The sequence below is a fragment of the Cyrtonyx montezumae genome, unplaced genomic scaffold, assembly GCF_038088225.1.
Source record: "Cyrtonyx montezumae isolate F1298 unplaced genomic scaffold, pur_monq_1.0 scaffold_3, whole genome shotgun sequence".
In the NCBI taxonomy this organism is placed as follows: Eukaryota; Metazoa; Chordata; class Aves; order Galliformes; family Odontophoridae; genus Cyrtonyx; species Cyrtonyx montezumae.
The window spans coordinates 132,818,974-132,834,925 of record NW_027072034.1 but is presented as its reverse complement, the minus strand read 5'-3'; the positions used below and the strand labels follow the sequence as shown (position 1 = coordinate 132,834,925).

The 15,952-nt window shown below is 38.6% G+C and overlaps 1 protein-coding gene across 2 annotated transcripts in view; it reads left to right on the top strand.

The window, feature by feature from the left end:
- The first annotated feature begins 225 nt into the window (after positions 1-225).
- The window catches only part of PDZRN4 (PDZ domain containing ring finger 4), a 277,155-nt gene continuing 261,428 nt past the window's right edge, over positions 226-15,952 (top strand). The window contains exons 1-3 of one of the 2 annotated variants that reach the window (XM_065743429.1): positions 262-314; positions 965-1,004; positions 4,179-4,327. The gene's annotated coding sequence lies outside the window, so the exon portion shown is untranslated. Of the gene's footprint in view, positions 315-964; positions 1,005-4,178; positions 4,328-15,952 lie in introns of both variants that reach the window. The other variant, XM_065743428.1, reaches the window with a different exon arrangement.

Below are 15,952 nucleotides of genomic sequence, written 5' to 3'. Positions count from 1 at the left end.
ATTTTAATAGCTCTTTTTTTGCAGAAGTTTTCCATGATGGAAAGTGGCAGCAAGAGCCCACTTCTCCTGGCCCACAGCTTGAAATGATAATTACAGAAAGAGCCACTCTTCACATCTGGCCAGTGCCAAATCCATTTAGTACTATATCAGGTTGCTCCTCAAGAGAGGCCTGTGCCCTCCTCCACACCCAGCCAAGCCCAGATCATTGAGAAATTTTCCATGCAAGCAGAGAACACCTGCAGTACAGCATGATCCCTCTTGGGAAGGGGATTTGCCTGGATTGGGTATGATAGTGAAGCCAGACCAGGACTTAGGTAAGTCTCTTACAAAGAGAGGGGTTGTAAGGGGTGGCTCTGACTGTGCAATCCTTCCTGTCCCTAAGGAACAACTAAGCTGTCCTGGAATGATGTTTCTGATCTCTTTTTGTGTCACTGTTGATACAGTCTGAAAGATTTTAGGAAGCAAATTTTATCAGAACTAAGTTTTCCTTGTCTGTCATTTGAGTGTCTGGAGTTTAAAACTGATGGCTCTCTCAGCTGTGTGATATGCACAGCTAATTCCCTGGGTAATACTAGGAGCTGGCAGGACTGAGAGCTTTAAAAAGACCAACAAAGTATAATAAAATGTACCAGTTAATTGTATTTAACACTCTGCATTTTTTACTACTGGAAGATGGTTGTCAGATAGTTGTATCAGATAGTGCAAGAGATCTGCTTCTTCCAGCAGCACATTGAGTGGTTAAAATAAAAAGTAATGGAGTGGATGTGGTACTGTCTAATGCCTGTGGTATTGCCTCTGATGCCTTTTGAACCTGAGGGTCACTATTATTCTCTCCTTAAACATTTGAATAAGACTCCTATCAAAACGTATACCAAAAACAGAGTAATGCACGTGAGTTATTTTTATTATTATTATTTCTCCCAGGAATATTATTGACTGCCTCTTTATTTTTTTGTCTTGGTAGGATTGGGCCCACAGGCATTACTGCAATGTAGTTTATTCAGGTAAATGGACTCCTTCAGACATATTTATGAAGACTATTCTTTGTCATAGAATTTGAAGGTGTTTTCAGCACCAGGTTTAGTTTCCAGTTGGCTACATGAAAAATGTGATATCCCATAATTTTTCTAAGCCATTACTCACTTTCATTTTTGGATTTTCTGGATCTGTGTGTAATATGACACTTGTTAGTGTGATTTATGGCTTTAGGTGAACAATATGCTGCATGTGCTGTTAATCACGCTGGATAGAATCCAGAGACATTAAAATGCTCATCTTCCCTCCTTCGTGCTAATGAGCTTTGATTTCTACCCTGTCAGCAGGATTTACTTATTAGAGTATTGTGTTTGCAGTTCTACACAGTAGCTCAAGCGTCAGTGCTGTCCTCATGGCACCCTTTATTTCCTCCTCCCAGTGCAGTTTAGACACAAAAGAAAAGTTGTGTGCTGGCTTGGCTTAGGCACTGCCTGAATGTATGCTTTGGCACTAAGATCACAAAGGGAAAAAATACAAGAATTTAGGATCAGATATTATAAAAGAAACTGGTCAAATATGGGAAACATAATAATATACTAGATACTAAATATTTTGCTTTGAGTGGATGGAGTCATTTTTCTCTATAGGTTTGAGCAAAGCTGAGAAATTCAGAGCTCCTGATATCTCATAACAGCTCTAATAGAAAGAGTTTTCTTGTTGTTTTTTCTCTTTTTTTTTTTTTTTGCAGTTGACTGGACTTTCTTGCTGGCTATCTATAGAATTGAATAGCTTTCTTTTTTTTTCTGATCAATTCATCCATTACCTCACAAAACTCTATCTATAAACGATTGATAGTACATTTTCATTGAACAGCAAAACAAGTAAATACAATCTTTGAAAAGAAACAAAAGCTTTACATTAGTATGCTAATACAGTAACATTTATAAAACAAGATGACAAGCAGACAGGAATGTAGGAAATATTACAAATTTTAATTCAGCTGTGAAGTGTTTTACATGATAGGCATTTGATATCATCAAAGACAATATGTTTTGCTACAGATGTAACTGGAAAAACAAGATTAAAAATGTGGAAAAGTCAAGGCAACTACGTCAGTATTACATCTAGATCCTTACATTGTAGTTGGCATAAAACTGGATTTATTTTGTTTTAATCTGTTTAATCCAACAAGTCTTTCCCATTTTTTGGAAAGCTTTAATATCTTTTTCCTACATGTTTTCATTTTTTAAACTATGTAGCTATAATGTTTACTGATACTGTTTTTTATTTAATTCCCATGTTTATTTTGAATTAAAACCAACCTGTCTGCACTTAATAACACAAACAATTAAACATTCTCACAAAGGTTCTCACTGTGTCAGCTGAGCACCCTCAGAAGATTTTTTTTTATAATTGCTTTATATGTTGCTTTTAATTACATTCTTTTCCCAAGCGATTATATCCTCATATAGGCCCCATTCCTGCAAGCTATCCTGGCACAAAAGCAGAAGCAGAAAAGTGCTGGGAAGGACTGCCACGGGAAAAAAGGCATGGCCTTTGAGTCAAAACAGAGGGATGCCAAGAAAGCTGAAGGTCTTGTGAAGGGTTCTCTCTGATTAAAAAACAATAATAATAATACAAGCCACCCCCCACCCCTCTCACAAAAAAAAAAAAAAAAAAAAAAAAGTAGAGATTAAGTAAAATTGTTTTGGATCCTTGAGGGAGCATTAGGCTGTAGTTACCCACCTGGGTAATACTGGGAGCTGGCAGGAGGATCTCCTGGGCAGCTTGAGCAAGGTATGAAGTAGAGACAGGGACTTCATTTGGGAGGAGAGCCTTGGGCTGGGCCACCTGAATTCCTCTTTAACTGCCACAGAATTTGAGCTTGACTGTTCCTTGAGGAGATACAAAGGTTGCACAGTGCCCCGGGGATGACTCTGTAGGGACAGGAGCTGATCCCCAGAAAGCATTGGTGCATAGCCCCCTGCTGCAAGGCCATTTTCCAAGTAGGATGAGAAGCTGGTAGGGAAAAGGCCAACACTGGTCACATTTATGTTAGGAAGGATGAAAACTTCTGAAGAGATACATTTATTTTTTTAAATCAAGAAATGCCTGTTAGTCTGAGAAAAAGATTCTGCAATGAATTTCAGTAATAGAGGGAGAAACTTGTGCAGAGACTAGGTCCCTGTAGAAGCCTGTGTGACAGCAGAACCTTTCAGGTTACAAGAGTATGGAGAGAGACCCAGCTGTAATTACAGCTGAGATATGAAAATACTGATTGATTACCAACTAACACAGATGATGAACATCTGTTGTCTTGCTGATAGTAGCCAAGAAACCAATCAGGGTAAACTTTAAAATCCTAGATTTTGGAGTTAGGTGATGTTGTCCCAGCTTCCTGACCATCCGACTACATAAGACAAATTATTCTAGCACTTCTTGCACTAGTCTGGATTCTCCAGCTAGGACTGAAAAGTGAAATGCCTTCTGAGGTAAAACTGTGTATATTACCATTTTATTTCATATTTGAGTGTCTTAATTTTAGTTATTCAGTCTTGTCATGTATTCACTTCTCTAAAATGGAAATGCATCTTTTGTCTTTTTTTTGTGTATGTGTGTGAGCAGTGCTGCAAGTCTAAACATGATGAGATTTAATTAAAGATACTTACTTGGATGTCTTTGAATATACAGAGGTTCATGTTTTCAGATTTTTATTTTTACTTTTTTTTTTTTTTTGCCTTAGCATTCAGAGCTAGTGTCAACAGCTCTGGCTGTTGACTATTTGGCAGCCTAAATATCACATTCTGCACAAATGCAGTGGCAAAATCAGGATCATTTTAGGAATGCATGATCAGTTGCCTAGTAATACAGCCCTTAAATCTTTGATCTGGATATTTATTTCCAAAATACAGTCTCCTTTTCTATGACACTAACCTCTTATTTTCTTGGAAAGGTCAATGACGTTACGTTGTGTTCAAATGCATTCTGTTCAAATGAACTCAGCAAACCAAATTGCTCCCAAGTGTCACCTCCTTATCTAATAGTTAGCAGTCGTAATTGATTACTCTTGTAATATTTTTAAAGCAAGTCACCCTGCAAGTACTAATGAGCTTTGTTGAACGTATATATGAGAAAGCACAAGGAAGGAAATTATGTAAATTTTAATTCTATGTTTCTTAAATTCTCCCTCTGACTTTTAACAGATGAAAAATGGCTTTTACCTGGTGAGATGGGGTTGTCTTTATGAAAATAATCCTTGGTGAACCTCTTTGGAGTTATTTGTCCACTTCTCAAGTTTTTCAAGGCGTAAAGCCAGTGTTGCGATCTCCACCTTGGGTCTAGCATCTAGAAGGTAAAAATGAGCTGTTTTCTCCTCTTGCCATGGCCTTCTCCCTCCAAAGTGATTCTCACTCACATCACTTCAATGATGTCTGATATTTGGCTGCTTTTAATTTCTTTGTGAACTCAGTGCATCTGCTAGAGGAAAGATTCACCAAAGTAAGCGCAGAACTGTTGTACAACATTAAAAACAAGGAGACAAATTTTATTTCTTTTAGCTGTTTGACATGACAGACAAAAGCTATAGCGCATGAATCTAGCTGTGTTCATGAGGTTCTCTGTCCAATCTAGATCTGAAAGTTGGGGAAATTAGACCTGGTTCCACATCCAAAGGAGAGGGATTGCTCATGACCTCATTCTGGGAGCCAGGATATGAGGGCCAAGGTTCTTCTTCTATTAAAGACTAGTTGTTCCTCTGAAGGAGTAAACACCAGTATTTTGGGGAGAAGGGAATTATCCATAGGATATTTTACAGAAAAAATATGAAATCTATCTTTTCTATAAATGTTGCTGTAATATCAACATATGAATGGATTGCTATTTCTTAATATGTCTTTAAAACAAATTGCTTGAGTGGGCATAAATGGAAAACATAGGCAGTCATGAACAAATTTATCTATGTGCAACAGTAGCATAAATATGTCTACAAAGCAACATGTGTTTTATCTGCTTTTCCCATTCATTTTGCCCTTCACCATTCCTACTAGACGCATGTGCTCTACAGAGCAATGAGAGGAGGAAAGCAGCTGAGTCATTGCTCCCTGGAAGCTTATACTGAAGCAAGCTCTAAAATGTCTGCAGTATTATTACACTTTTTTAGCCTACAAGTAACAGAGGCATGAAAGCTAATATGTGCCAAAAATAGAATAGCGACAAGTTATTCACAGGGCAAGTACAGTTTCTGTATCAAAACATGTATTTAGTGTATATTAATGCTAAGAGAGCCAAAGCAGGGGAAAACAAGTCCTCCTGCATCCTCTTGTGTATGAATTATTTTTGTGATCTACTGAATACAAATGTCCTTTAGCCACATAAAAAAAAAAAATAGGGATGGGAGATCTTAGGTTTATAGCCTTTGCTCTGTGCAGTAGTTCAGATTTTTAATTTTCCTGATTTGAATATGATTCCCAGACTGAAAAAATTTCCCCTAGTAAATAATTCAAGTTCTCTTCCTGTGACTGCAACATAAGCCTGCTTTTCCACCTGTCAACACTGATGTGTAAAGCACAGTATGTAAAATAGTGCCCAAATTAAAAGATTTAATAAAATTATTGCTCTGAGAAACTTGAAATGCTGTGGGTACCATTTCTTTGTGGTACATGGCCTTCCATGACTTCATTTTGAAGACACTTTTCCAATACAAGTTATCCTCATGTTCATTAAAATGGTAGAGAACATACAAAGAATGTAACTTTGAAAGTTCATTCAGAATCAGTGAGAGTACTGTGTATTTGTGTTATGTGATTTCAGTCACCAGCTCTGTCTATACTGAATGTACTTTGCCCCAGAATATCTTGCCTGCCTCCATAGTGCAGAGTGCAGCCAAACACCACTAGTGTCTTATGCCTTGCACACCCTGTAAGTAACCACACAGCTTGCACAAGAGATACTACCCAATGCTCTTATCCTAGTTATCTGGTATTGTTCAGAAAGGAATATGATGCAACTTGCAATTCAACAAGGCCAGGTACAAGGTCCTTACCTGAACTGAAGCAATCTCAAGTGCTCTGAAATGGTGAGGACCCCAGGATATGGTACTTGGAGGAAGAGATGCAGGGACTTGTATGCTTCTTTATGGAAGTGGAGGTCTGTCCAACTGGCCCTTGAGAGCTTCACAAGGGGCACCTCAGAGCGTGTACTGAAGCTCCTGTGGCTGTGCCACTGGCCCTACTCCATCCTTCACTCTCATGTAAGATCTGATGGGATAGAAGGTACTGTAGAGGGAACGTGGTGGGTACTGTAGTTGCAGCTTCTGAATCAACTCTGAGAAGCATTTGAAATATCTCAGTAGAAGTGATCAAAGTGACGTATAGAAACTCTTTCTGAGGATGTGTCAGAAAGAAAGGGGAGATGACTGGATAGTTGATGCCATGTATGTGTGTCTTTTACTGGGGAAAAAAAGTCTCAATTAATGTTCAGGAAACTGGTTCATGGTTTGATATCTATCTAGTATGATCACCTGTGAGCAAGACAAATGTCTCCAGTGTACCATATGGTAGTAAAGAAAGGCAGCTGAAACCAGTTTCTAGCACTTTCTCCATGTGGAAAGTCCTACAAAGCCTGAGGCCAGCAGGCAGATGTGCTGTGAAGGTTTCCAGAAGTCAGCCCCCAGAGATAGTGAATGGTGGGTGACTGTTCATTGCAGGAGATTTATACTGGATGACCTTTACAGGTCCCTTCCAACTCAAGAGACTCTATATTTCTATGACTGCAGTGGGAATACAGCAGTAGCAAACTTTGAAGGAGCAGTGGCAGCAATATTGTGAGACTGGCTAGTAAGTGATGAAGCATGTTTGGTTTTGTGGTGGCAAAATTTTGGGATGAGGTGAAGCCATGGAGAACAGATTTAGAGCCAGAGATACTGTGTGGGCCTTGTATCTAGAAATAAAGCTGTAATTTCTTTAGGTGAAATAGGTAATGTCATCACTGTGCTGGAGGGAAAGGATACCACCCAGAAGTATTTTGACAGACTCAAACAGGTGGGCCCATGTGAACAATATGCAATTCAACAAGGCCCAAGTGCAAGGTCCTACACCTGAGCTGAGATGATCTCAAACATCAGTACACGCTGAGCAAGGATTAGATAAAGAACAGTCCTATGGAAAAGAACGTGGGGGTACTGACAGATGGAAAGCTTGATGCTGGCCAGCGTTGTGTGTGTACAACCCAGAAGGCCAACTGTATCCTAGGCTGCATTAAAATAAGCATGGCCAGAAGGCTGAGGGAGGTGATCGTTGCCCTCTACTCTGCTCTTGTGGGGCCTCACCTGGATTACTGCATCCAGATCCGAGGCCCCCCACGCAAGAAAAAAGTAGAGTTGTTGGATCATGTCCAAAGAAGGGCCATAGAGATTGTCAGAGGGCTGGGGCACCTGTACTACAAAGACAGGCTGAGAAAGTTTGAGCCATTTAGCCTAGAGAAGGCTCTGGAATGACCTTATAGCTGCCTTCCAGTATTTAAAGAGGCCTACAGGAAAGGTGGAGAGGAACTCTTCATCAAGTGACAGGAGGAGGTGTGACGGTTTTATACACACAAAAAAAAGTTAGACTAATATTATATATAAGGAAGCATATCTTTATGAGAGTGGTGAGGTATTGAAACAGATCGTCCAGAGAAGCTGTGGATAGCTTATCCCTGGAGATACTTAAGACCAAGTAGAATGGAGCTTTGGGAAAGTTGGCCTAATGGAAGTTGTCCTGTAGCTGGCAGGTGGTGGATCTAGAGGCCTTTGAGATTTTTCAAGTTTCATCTAGTGCAAGTTATTTGGATTTTCTAAGCTGATATTTTAAATAATTATTCTTCTTCAACTCACATGAGAAAAAAATAAAACTGTTTAAACATTTCTTTCCAAATCAGTTCCTTGCCACTCAGGAAATATTACTCACTCTTGAACACCCTTGATTTAGCTTCCTACATTTGAGAAGAGAAGAAGTACATCAGTGTTTTTGAGGAGAGTTTCTAGGAAAATGAACCAAGTTTTGCCCACATCTGCTGTCATTCATTCTGCAGAAAGGCTATGGAAGCTTGTATCCCCACGCTTGTAAAAGTAGACCTCAGACTTACATCTGAGTAGATACAGGAGTTTTCTGACATGCTGTTATTGGTAAAAACTGTGGCATACGTTATAACAGATCTCTGACAAGACCTCCAATGCTGATGTTAATTGAATGTTGTTTTTTTTTTTCTTAGGATACATTTTCAGTGTTGTTTCTCTTTGCTTGTCCAACTTTCAGGACTCCTGAGAACAGGGAGATGACAAGAATTAATGCCTGTTTGCATTAGCCCGAACTTTATTGTCACTTAATTAACGATGATTAATGTCAGGAGGCAAAGGAGAAATGTCAAGCTATTTTCAACAGCTCTGTACTGATGAGCTCAGGAAAAAAAAAAAAAAAAAGTAATAGTGTTTAACAGATGATTACAATAGAATCCAGCCAAGAGGTGTGCTGTTTTGAAGGCAAGGTTTATTCTTCAGCCTCTGGCGGCACCCCAGTAAATTGCCAGTGACTGTAACCTGTAGAAATTTCACTTAAGAAGCACAAACCAAAAAGACAAGCACTCTTCCCTATAATGAAAAACAAAGGAGAAAATATTCTGAATTACTCAATGGTTGTGGACCTGTGTAAACTGTATTTGGGTCATATAATGTCAGTGACTTCAGAGAAACAGAACAGCACAATTTTGTATTGTCATTATTCTTTATTAATATCCTAAATTTAACGCAGTCCTAATCAACTGCCAAAAAACAAAGCAATCAAAAAAAAACCACCATAGTTTGATTAGGATTTCTGCTATCTCTAAACAAGCAGATGGTCAGGCTTGCAACTTAAGTTACTAGAAGCAGCTTTTTAAGACCTCTTTTTCAAATCATCAGAAAGGAAAAAAAGTGAAAGAAATGAAAATTGATTGATATTGTATCTTTTCTGAGTTCTTCGCTGGGAAATCTAGGACTTGAGATGGCAGTGTGAGTACTTGGTGGCTGTATGTGCTGGGTAATAAGCTAATCCAAAGAAAAAGAGTAAAGGAGTGATTTGAAAATAGGCAGAAAACTGGTAATTTTCTTCAGTGAATTTGTCTGTATAATGTTGTCTAAAGGTTCAAGGGAAAACATATACATTTTGTTTGCCTTTTGCTAGAAGATGATGTTTTGGTGGTTTTTTTTCTTGTGCCTGTGATTTGGGAGCTCCACGAGGGATCTATTGCTCCCTTCTCCTGACGTATAAGAAGGAAAAAAAAAAAAAGAATTTCCAAGAAGCAAGCTCTTGAATGGAAGCAGCAGTGTCTGGATTCCTCCAGTCTTCCCCTCCTTCCTACAAGAGGCTTTGTCTTTGTGTGTGCTCCTCCCTTCTGAGGCAGGGAGGAGAGCTTAGCCCATAGCTCCTTGCTAGCAAAGGAAGAACGGAAAATGTGACATGAAATGGAGAAGGAGCTGATGAAAAAGAGGAGGGAAAGTGAGTTGGGGAGAAGGAGAAACTGGCATATTGAAGATTGGAACAAGGACAGAGACTGGTATGGAGAAAGGCAAGATAATTACAGGGAGAAGTAAATGAAGTCATTAAAACTAGAAACAAGGACAAAAAAAAATGGAAAGTTTGAGTGAGTGAAAGAAATGAGACTTTTTAGATCTCGTTTCTAGATTTGTGCTTCTATTCTGCATTTCTGTGCTTAGAAAATACATCCTCTTGCTTTTTTCTTTTTCAGCTTACCATTTAAGGACACTCTAGGTGGCCTTGCAGTGAACTCACTGTCCAACACAATGTATGTTAGATATTTTTACACACATCTAGTACAGACAAATTTTCATTTTAGCACAGAGTAGATAGTTAAGGCGGAGAAAAAAAAAAGAAAAAAAAAACACAGAAAAACTAATCAGGAAGACTGATCTAGTCTGAGTAAGTTCTTCAAAGAATTTTCTTACTCATGGAATGAGAACTTTAGTTTTAGAAAAAATTTCCCTTGCCCATTCTTTTCAACTGGAATTTTATGTAAGGAAAGAAAACCTTTTAATGCTAAGGCTGAAGCGATAGGAAATGGCAGAGGGAAGTAAACTGTCATGGGTGACCACTAACTGATGTCACTCTTCTGGAGCTTTCAGCAGAGCAATCATTTTAGGGAGCAGCAATTTTTAAGCACTGTATTTTCGCTGGACAAAAGCTTTGCCATTTGTAATATCTCTGGTCTTTGGTTGTGAGGTCTAGTGCCCTTGGTGGGTTTTTGTGGAGTCCATTAGGCTAGTTGCATAGGCTGTAAGAGCATTTCAGTCTCAGCCACATAATTATAACATGCTTTGTCTTCTGGCCAGCCTGGGTAGAATAGTTAGTGTGAGTCATGAGAATTAGAACTTGAGATTTCATAGTATCATTGGTGGTTTTTCTAACAAATTTCTTTCTTTCCCTCTTTCTTCCTCGCTCTTTGAGTACACAGTCAATTGTTTTCTCTTTTTCTGAAATGAAGAAGATAAAGAGGTCTGTCATCCCCAGCTCAGTCCCTATTCTGGATGTGGAAGCCCTTGCACAACACAGTAGAGGATTGAAAAGATGTCATCAAAGTGTGTGAGCTTTCTGTGTGCAATTGTTTAATACTGACGGATGACATTTCACTGCCTACATAGCATTTACTTAACTACTTTTAAAGCTATATCCTGAGTAAAATGCTTTCTGATGTAACAGCAGCAATGGTAATATAGAAATCTAAACCCTGATTTTAAATATTTTGTGGAAAAAATGTCCTTTCTTCAGTAATCAATTTAAATATTTTGCAATTGAAATTCTGAAATAGTGAAGTGAGACTTTTAACATTTAGTTATCTAATAAGTAAAATTATTTCCATTGGTAATTTTACTCTGCAGAGCAAAACTTTTTGCTCCAAGATGTTCACAGCTCAGACTCATGGTTCTTCTCAAGATAAGGTAAATGCTGTTTTCAAGAAGCCCCAATTGATCTGATCAGTCAGACCACAGTCCAACACAGAAAGCAGGCCAGATTTCATTCAGGACTTATAAATGTAGTGGAAGACAAAGTCTAGTGCTAGTTCAGTGTTGCAGTGTGTTTGCATACAAACATGATCAAAAAGTGACATACTAAACGGGGGAAAAACACTCTGTATTTTCTATTCCAATTTTGAAACACGCTTGCATGTCTGAACCATACTGAAAAAGGTGCAATTCTTCCTCTGGGATCTGTTAGTATTTCTTTCAGTCTCCTGATAAAGCAGAGCCTGGCAAGAGAGTTTCTGAAGCAATTAGGATGGACAGGAACAGCAGTTGTTTGTAGGCATAGAGCTGACTGCTGGTTGAAAACATAGGTACCTAAATATGAAAGATGAGACAATATGTCAGTGATTGGGCAAAGTAAGCCTTTGATTCTGTGTGCTTAATTTGTTTCTCTGTTGCAATTAAATTTTGAATGGGTGTTCCATGGTGTGCCTGGACAAGATACTCTAACAGCACAGTTTGTGACACCATAATATAAATGGGACTGGTATCTGGTGATGTATAAAGTAACATTCTGGCAGAACCCTTTTCTTCCCTTCTCCCTGCCCCTGCTCTCCTCTCTTCTCTGCTCTGCAATCTCCTACGATATCTTAGGAAATGCCCTGTAACAAATGTAACTATTCAAAGCATAAGAGAAAAGGAAGGCTCCTTAGGCCAATAGAGCATAATGCAAAATGTGCTTCCACATCATCCTATTTAGGTCTCTGCTGTCTCTGCAGGACAGCAAAGATCTCCTAGAAAGAAAGAGAATGCTTCTGGAGCAGGGTAGACTATAAGTAGCACAAGATAAACTGTCCCTCCTCAAGAAGCAAAATTGTCCACAAAATGCCTAATATCTAGGTAAGGCATGCCATGCGTTGGAAAGTATCTTTTATCTTGACACTGCTGATAGTAGCGCAATCTGGTTAGTGTTTGAAGCCAGTAGTGCCCTCTTCTAGGTAGGCATTAGATGATATTATGCTTCATCCCTTTCTAGTCACTGCTGGAGAAGTGATAAAATAAGACACTCGTTCAAGTTTCTCCTCACAGCATGCATGTATGTGGCTCAGTTCCTTAAAGGATACCCTGAACCTGTCTCCAGGCTGTCCTGGGATCTGGTCAGGTTCTCTTCTCTGTCAGAGCTGAAAACAAGGCCAGAGAAATCAAATGCGTATTGGTGGAAAAGAGAGATTTACTCTATTTGCTGCTGATTAAATCAGCACTGATGATTAAATCACATGGATAATTGCATAACATCCAATTCAAACAATCCTGATAAAACCTAAAAATCTGAGGTATTTAAAGAGCTTTAATACTTATGAAACTATGAAGAGGTTCAAGACTGCAGTTTTGCACTTGCATTTATAATCTACCTCAGGCATTAGTGTGCTTCTTTCTGTAGAGCAGCTGCCTCGTCAGGAGGCTTTCACTGATTCATTAACAAGGGAAACCTCTTGTACTTGAGATGAAGTTCTGACGGTAACAGAAGCTCTTACACCTGTTCATGAGGAGTCTTGAACAGACAAAGTGTTTGCACACAGTACATCATGGGCCTTCAGTGTTCTAGAAGCATATTAGGGAGACAGACAGGTGTACTAGGAAAGGGAAGTTACAAACTCTCGAGGGTTTGTAATTACTGAAACCCATATGAAATACAAAGAGTTGGTCAAATGCCAAGAATCAAGGACGTACCATTGCCTGCAGGGCTCATCTTAGATGTGCAACCCAGACCATGAAGAATCTCTTTTTGTTTCTGATTCTTATTTTCTTTTATTTTTTATTTCAAGCTTCCTTAAATGAAACTCACTGAACTGGATTTAATGTGAATGAATGCAATTGCTATACTTCTTCCTTTGACTGTGCAAATATTATTTACTTCTGCTTCATGGTCCACTTTATACAGTTCCCTAAAAGTTCTTTGTTTCTGATTCAGACCATACCTCTATGAAATCTGCCTGCCATACAAAAATGTGGCTTTTTGCTGAGCCTTATCCAAAGACCACTGAAATCAATGGGTTCACAAGAGGTTCAGAGCCAATTATCAGTACTGCTACTGACAGCCATTTTTTCTTCACGTGATACGTTCTACTTTTTAGTTGTACTTTCTTTCACCAATATTAAAAAAGCTCCATCACAATGTAGTAGAATATGTTTAATATTCAGATTTTTCTTTTTTATACATCACCGTTTTTAACAGTGTTCCTTATCTTGCGGGGATACTATGTAAATCCAGTGAGTCTAATGATAAATTGTGGAGGATAAATGGAACATAAGTACTCTGTATCAATGAGTAATGTTGTGCTGCTTAAATAAATATTACTGTCCAATGTATCCTTGATTTATGGAGTCTGGATTAAAAATAGATGACTAGCATTATTCTGACAGTGTAAAAAAAAATAGCCAAAGCATTCTCCTGTGTGCCATGTGGGAAACTGACTGCATTTAGGGCAAATATTTGGTTCATCCTCACTATTAGACTCTTTTTATTTTATTTTATTTTTATAGAATTATAAAAGCAGTTATTTCAATGATCAACTTCATTGAATCAGTAAACTGAGATCTCCTATGCAAGATTGTTTTTCTTTTCTTTAACCTAGAAAAATATAATCTGTTGACTTTTGGATAATTACTGAAGCTCCTTAATCGTCTTTGCAATGTTTGGCTCCCATTTATTACAAGCCATCATTAAAAGTATCTGAGTTCAACAAATTAAAAAAAAATAAAACAGTCTGTACATCCCTCTGCTTATTTGAAGAGAGCCCTTCAAACTTCTCCTGATCACTCACGTTCTACAGTGTCTTCAAAGATTTTGGGTGATAGTGGAACTAAGAAATAGTAGCTCTAAATGTCACTGTACCAGATACCCTGAAGATACCAGTGCTGCTGCGAGCTGAATCAGTGCCAGGAATGGCAAATATCAGAGGGCGTCCAAAAGTTTCATTGTGCTCAGGGACCTGAGATCTCCCACGCCAATCCTGGGTTTGCCTTTTGATTCTTGGGCTCCCAGTAAACTCTCCCCCTTCTAAGCAAACAGAAATACCACTATTTCAAAGCTTTGGCATTTAAAAAAACATTTCATCCTTTTTTCTTTTTCTTCTTTTTTTTCCTGTAGAGGACTACAAACCCCAAGTTTAGACTGCTTACTAGCCTTTAATTACACTAACTGCCAATAGATTTTATTACTAGTCCAAAGAAAATACTGGCTGTTGCATACTTTTTTAACTGTGATTGATGAAGCATATTTGTGTAACATTAGGCCATATTTGTCAGGGTCTAATTTTTTAGTTGGCAACTACACCATTAATTAGCAATATTGCTGATAACCTCTATTTTGTATAACCAGCAAGCTGTTTTTCCATATAAGCTGGCAGTGGAAAATAAGAAAAGGATATTTTCATGGTGCCGCAAGTCTGGAGTCAGAATATTCACAGAAATACAGACTACAACTCTTTGTGATTGCTATCTGTAAAACAGACCTTATTTCTTGACAGGTATTATTTTCTTATATGTTCTTATAATAGCTTCCTTCCTCGTTGGTCTTACAGTATACTCCTTTTAAAGTTCTCTTTTGGATTATCTCTGTGTCCATAGGCCAGTACCATATTCCTGAGGTTGCACATTTCTTAGACTGATTTCAGCTTCTTATAACTCTTCCAAACTTTCTCAATTTGCAATGAAATTCCATCTAATCACTATTTTTCCAAATAGTACTTTAGCTAAATCTGTACTGCTGGCTTTGTGCATGAAATGTGGGATAAATGATATGTTTTTATCCTCAAAACTGCAGAGCATCTTTTACTTTAAATATTGAAGTATCTTCTATCTTTCAGAGCTGATTCATAGGCACATTAGGTTGGAAAGGACCTACAAGATCGTCTAGTCCAACCATCCTCCTATCACCATCCCTACCCAACTACTAAATCAAATCCCTTAGCACCTCATCTAAACGCTTCTTGAACAGCGCTAGGGATGGTGCCTCAACCACCTCCCTAGGCAGGCCATTCCAGTGCCTGACCACTCTTTCAGAGAAAAAATGTTTCCTCAAATCTAATCTAAATCTTCCCCGGCGCAACTTGTGGCCAAAGATATGAAACTGAGATATGAAACTTTGCAAAAGGGAACATCTACTGGAAGCATCTCTTCTACTGTCACTATGAACATTCACCTTCGGCATATGAGATGCCTTTGAAATATCATAGTTCAAAACCTCAGTTGAATCTGGCTTGTGTTCACTAGTTAAAGTCTCCAGAGATTATACGACTTCTTGCACAAGCACTTTGAGCACACTCAAGGACACTGCAGCTCTTAGTGTGCTTATGCTGCACAGCTTGATGTTAGTCATTTTGCATTGCATTTCTGAACCTGAAACATGGGAAAAATACAAAATCCATGCCTCAGAGGAGCTGTGTGAAACTAAGTCATGAATGCCAGTGAAGCACATACATGCTGCAGCAATAGGCATTGTAGTATTGCTCCTGAGAATGTGAATAATCCTTCCTTTACAGCACAGCTTCATCCATAGAGGAAAAGACGACTTGGGCTATATATTGAACAATGAAGTGAAAATAATATAGTGTGCTGTTACTCTGTAACTGAGCATAATCAGTTTTTTGCACTGAGAAAAGAACTGTGGGAAGCAAAAGAGGACATAAGGATGTGATGAAAGATGGCATCCTAGGGCACATGCACCGCCTTGTTGCCTGAAAATTGTGTGGGCGTTAGGTCATGCATTTTCTAACTCCTGAGCTCTTAATAATGGTCTTTAACCTAATCTCTGTTATGTATCTTATAAGTGACAGGTGGGGAAGGATGTCTTTTTAGTTCAGTGCTGACCTGAGACTTGGGTACAGTGGGCTCCTTTCCAGATTTTGTCACATACCTGCTGTACAAACTAAATCTTTAAGATGGGCTTAATAAGGAAAAACAAACAAACAAACAAATCCAATT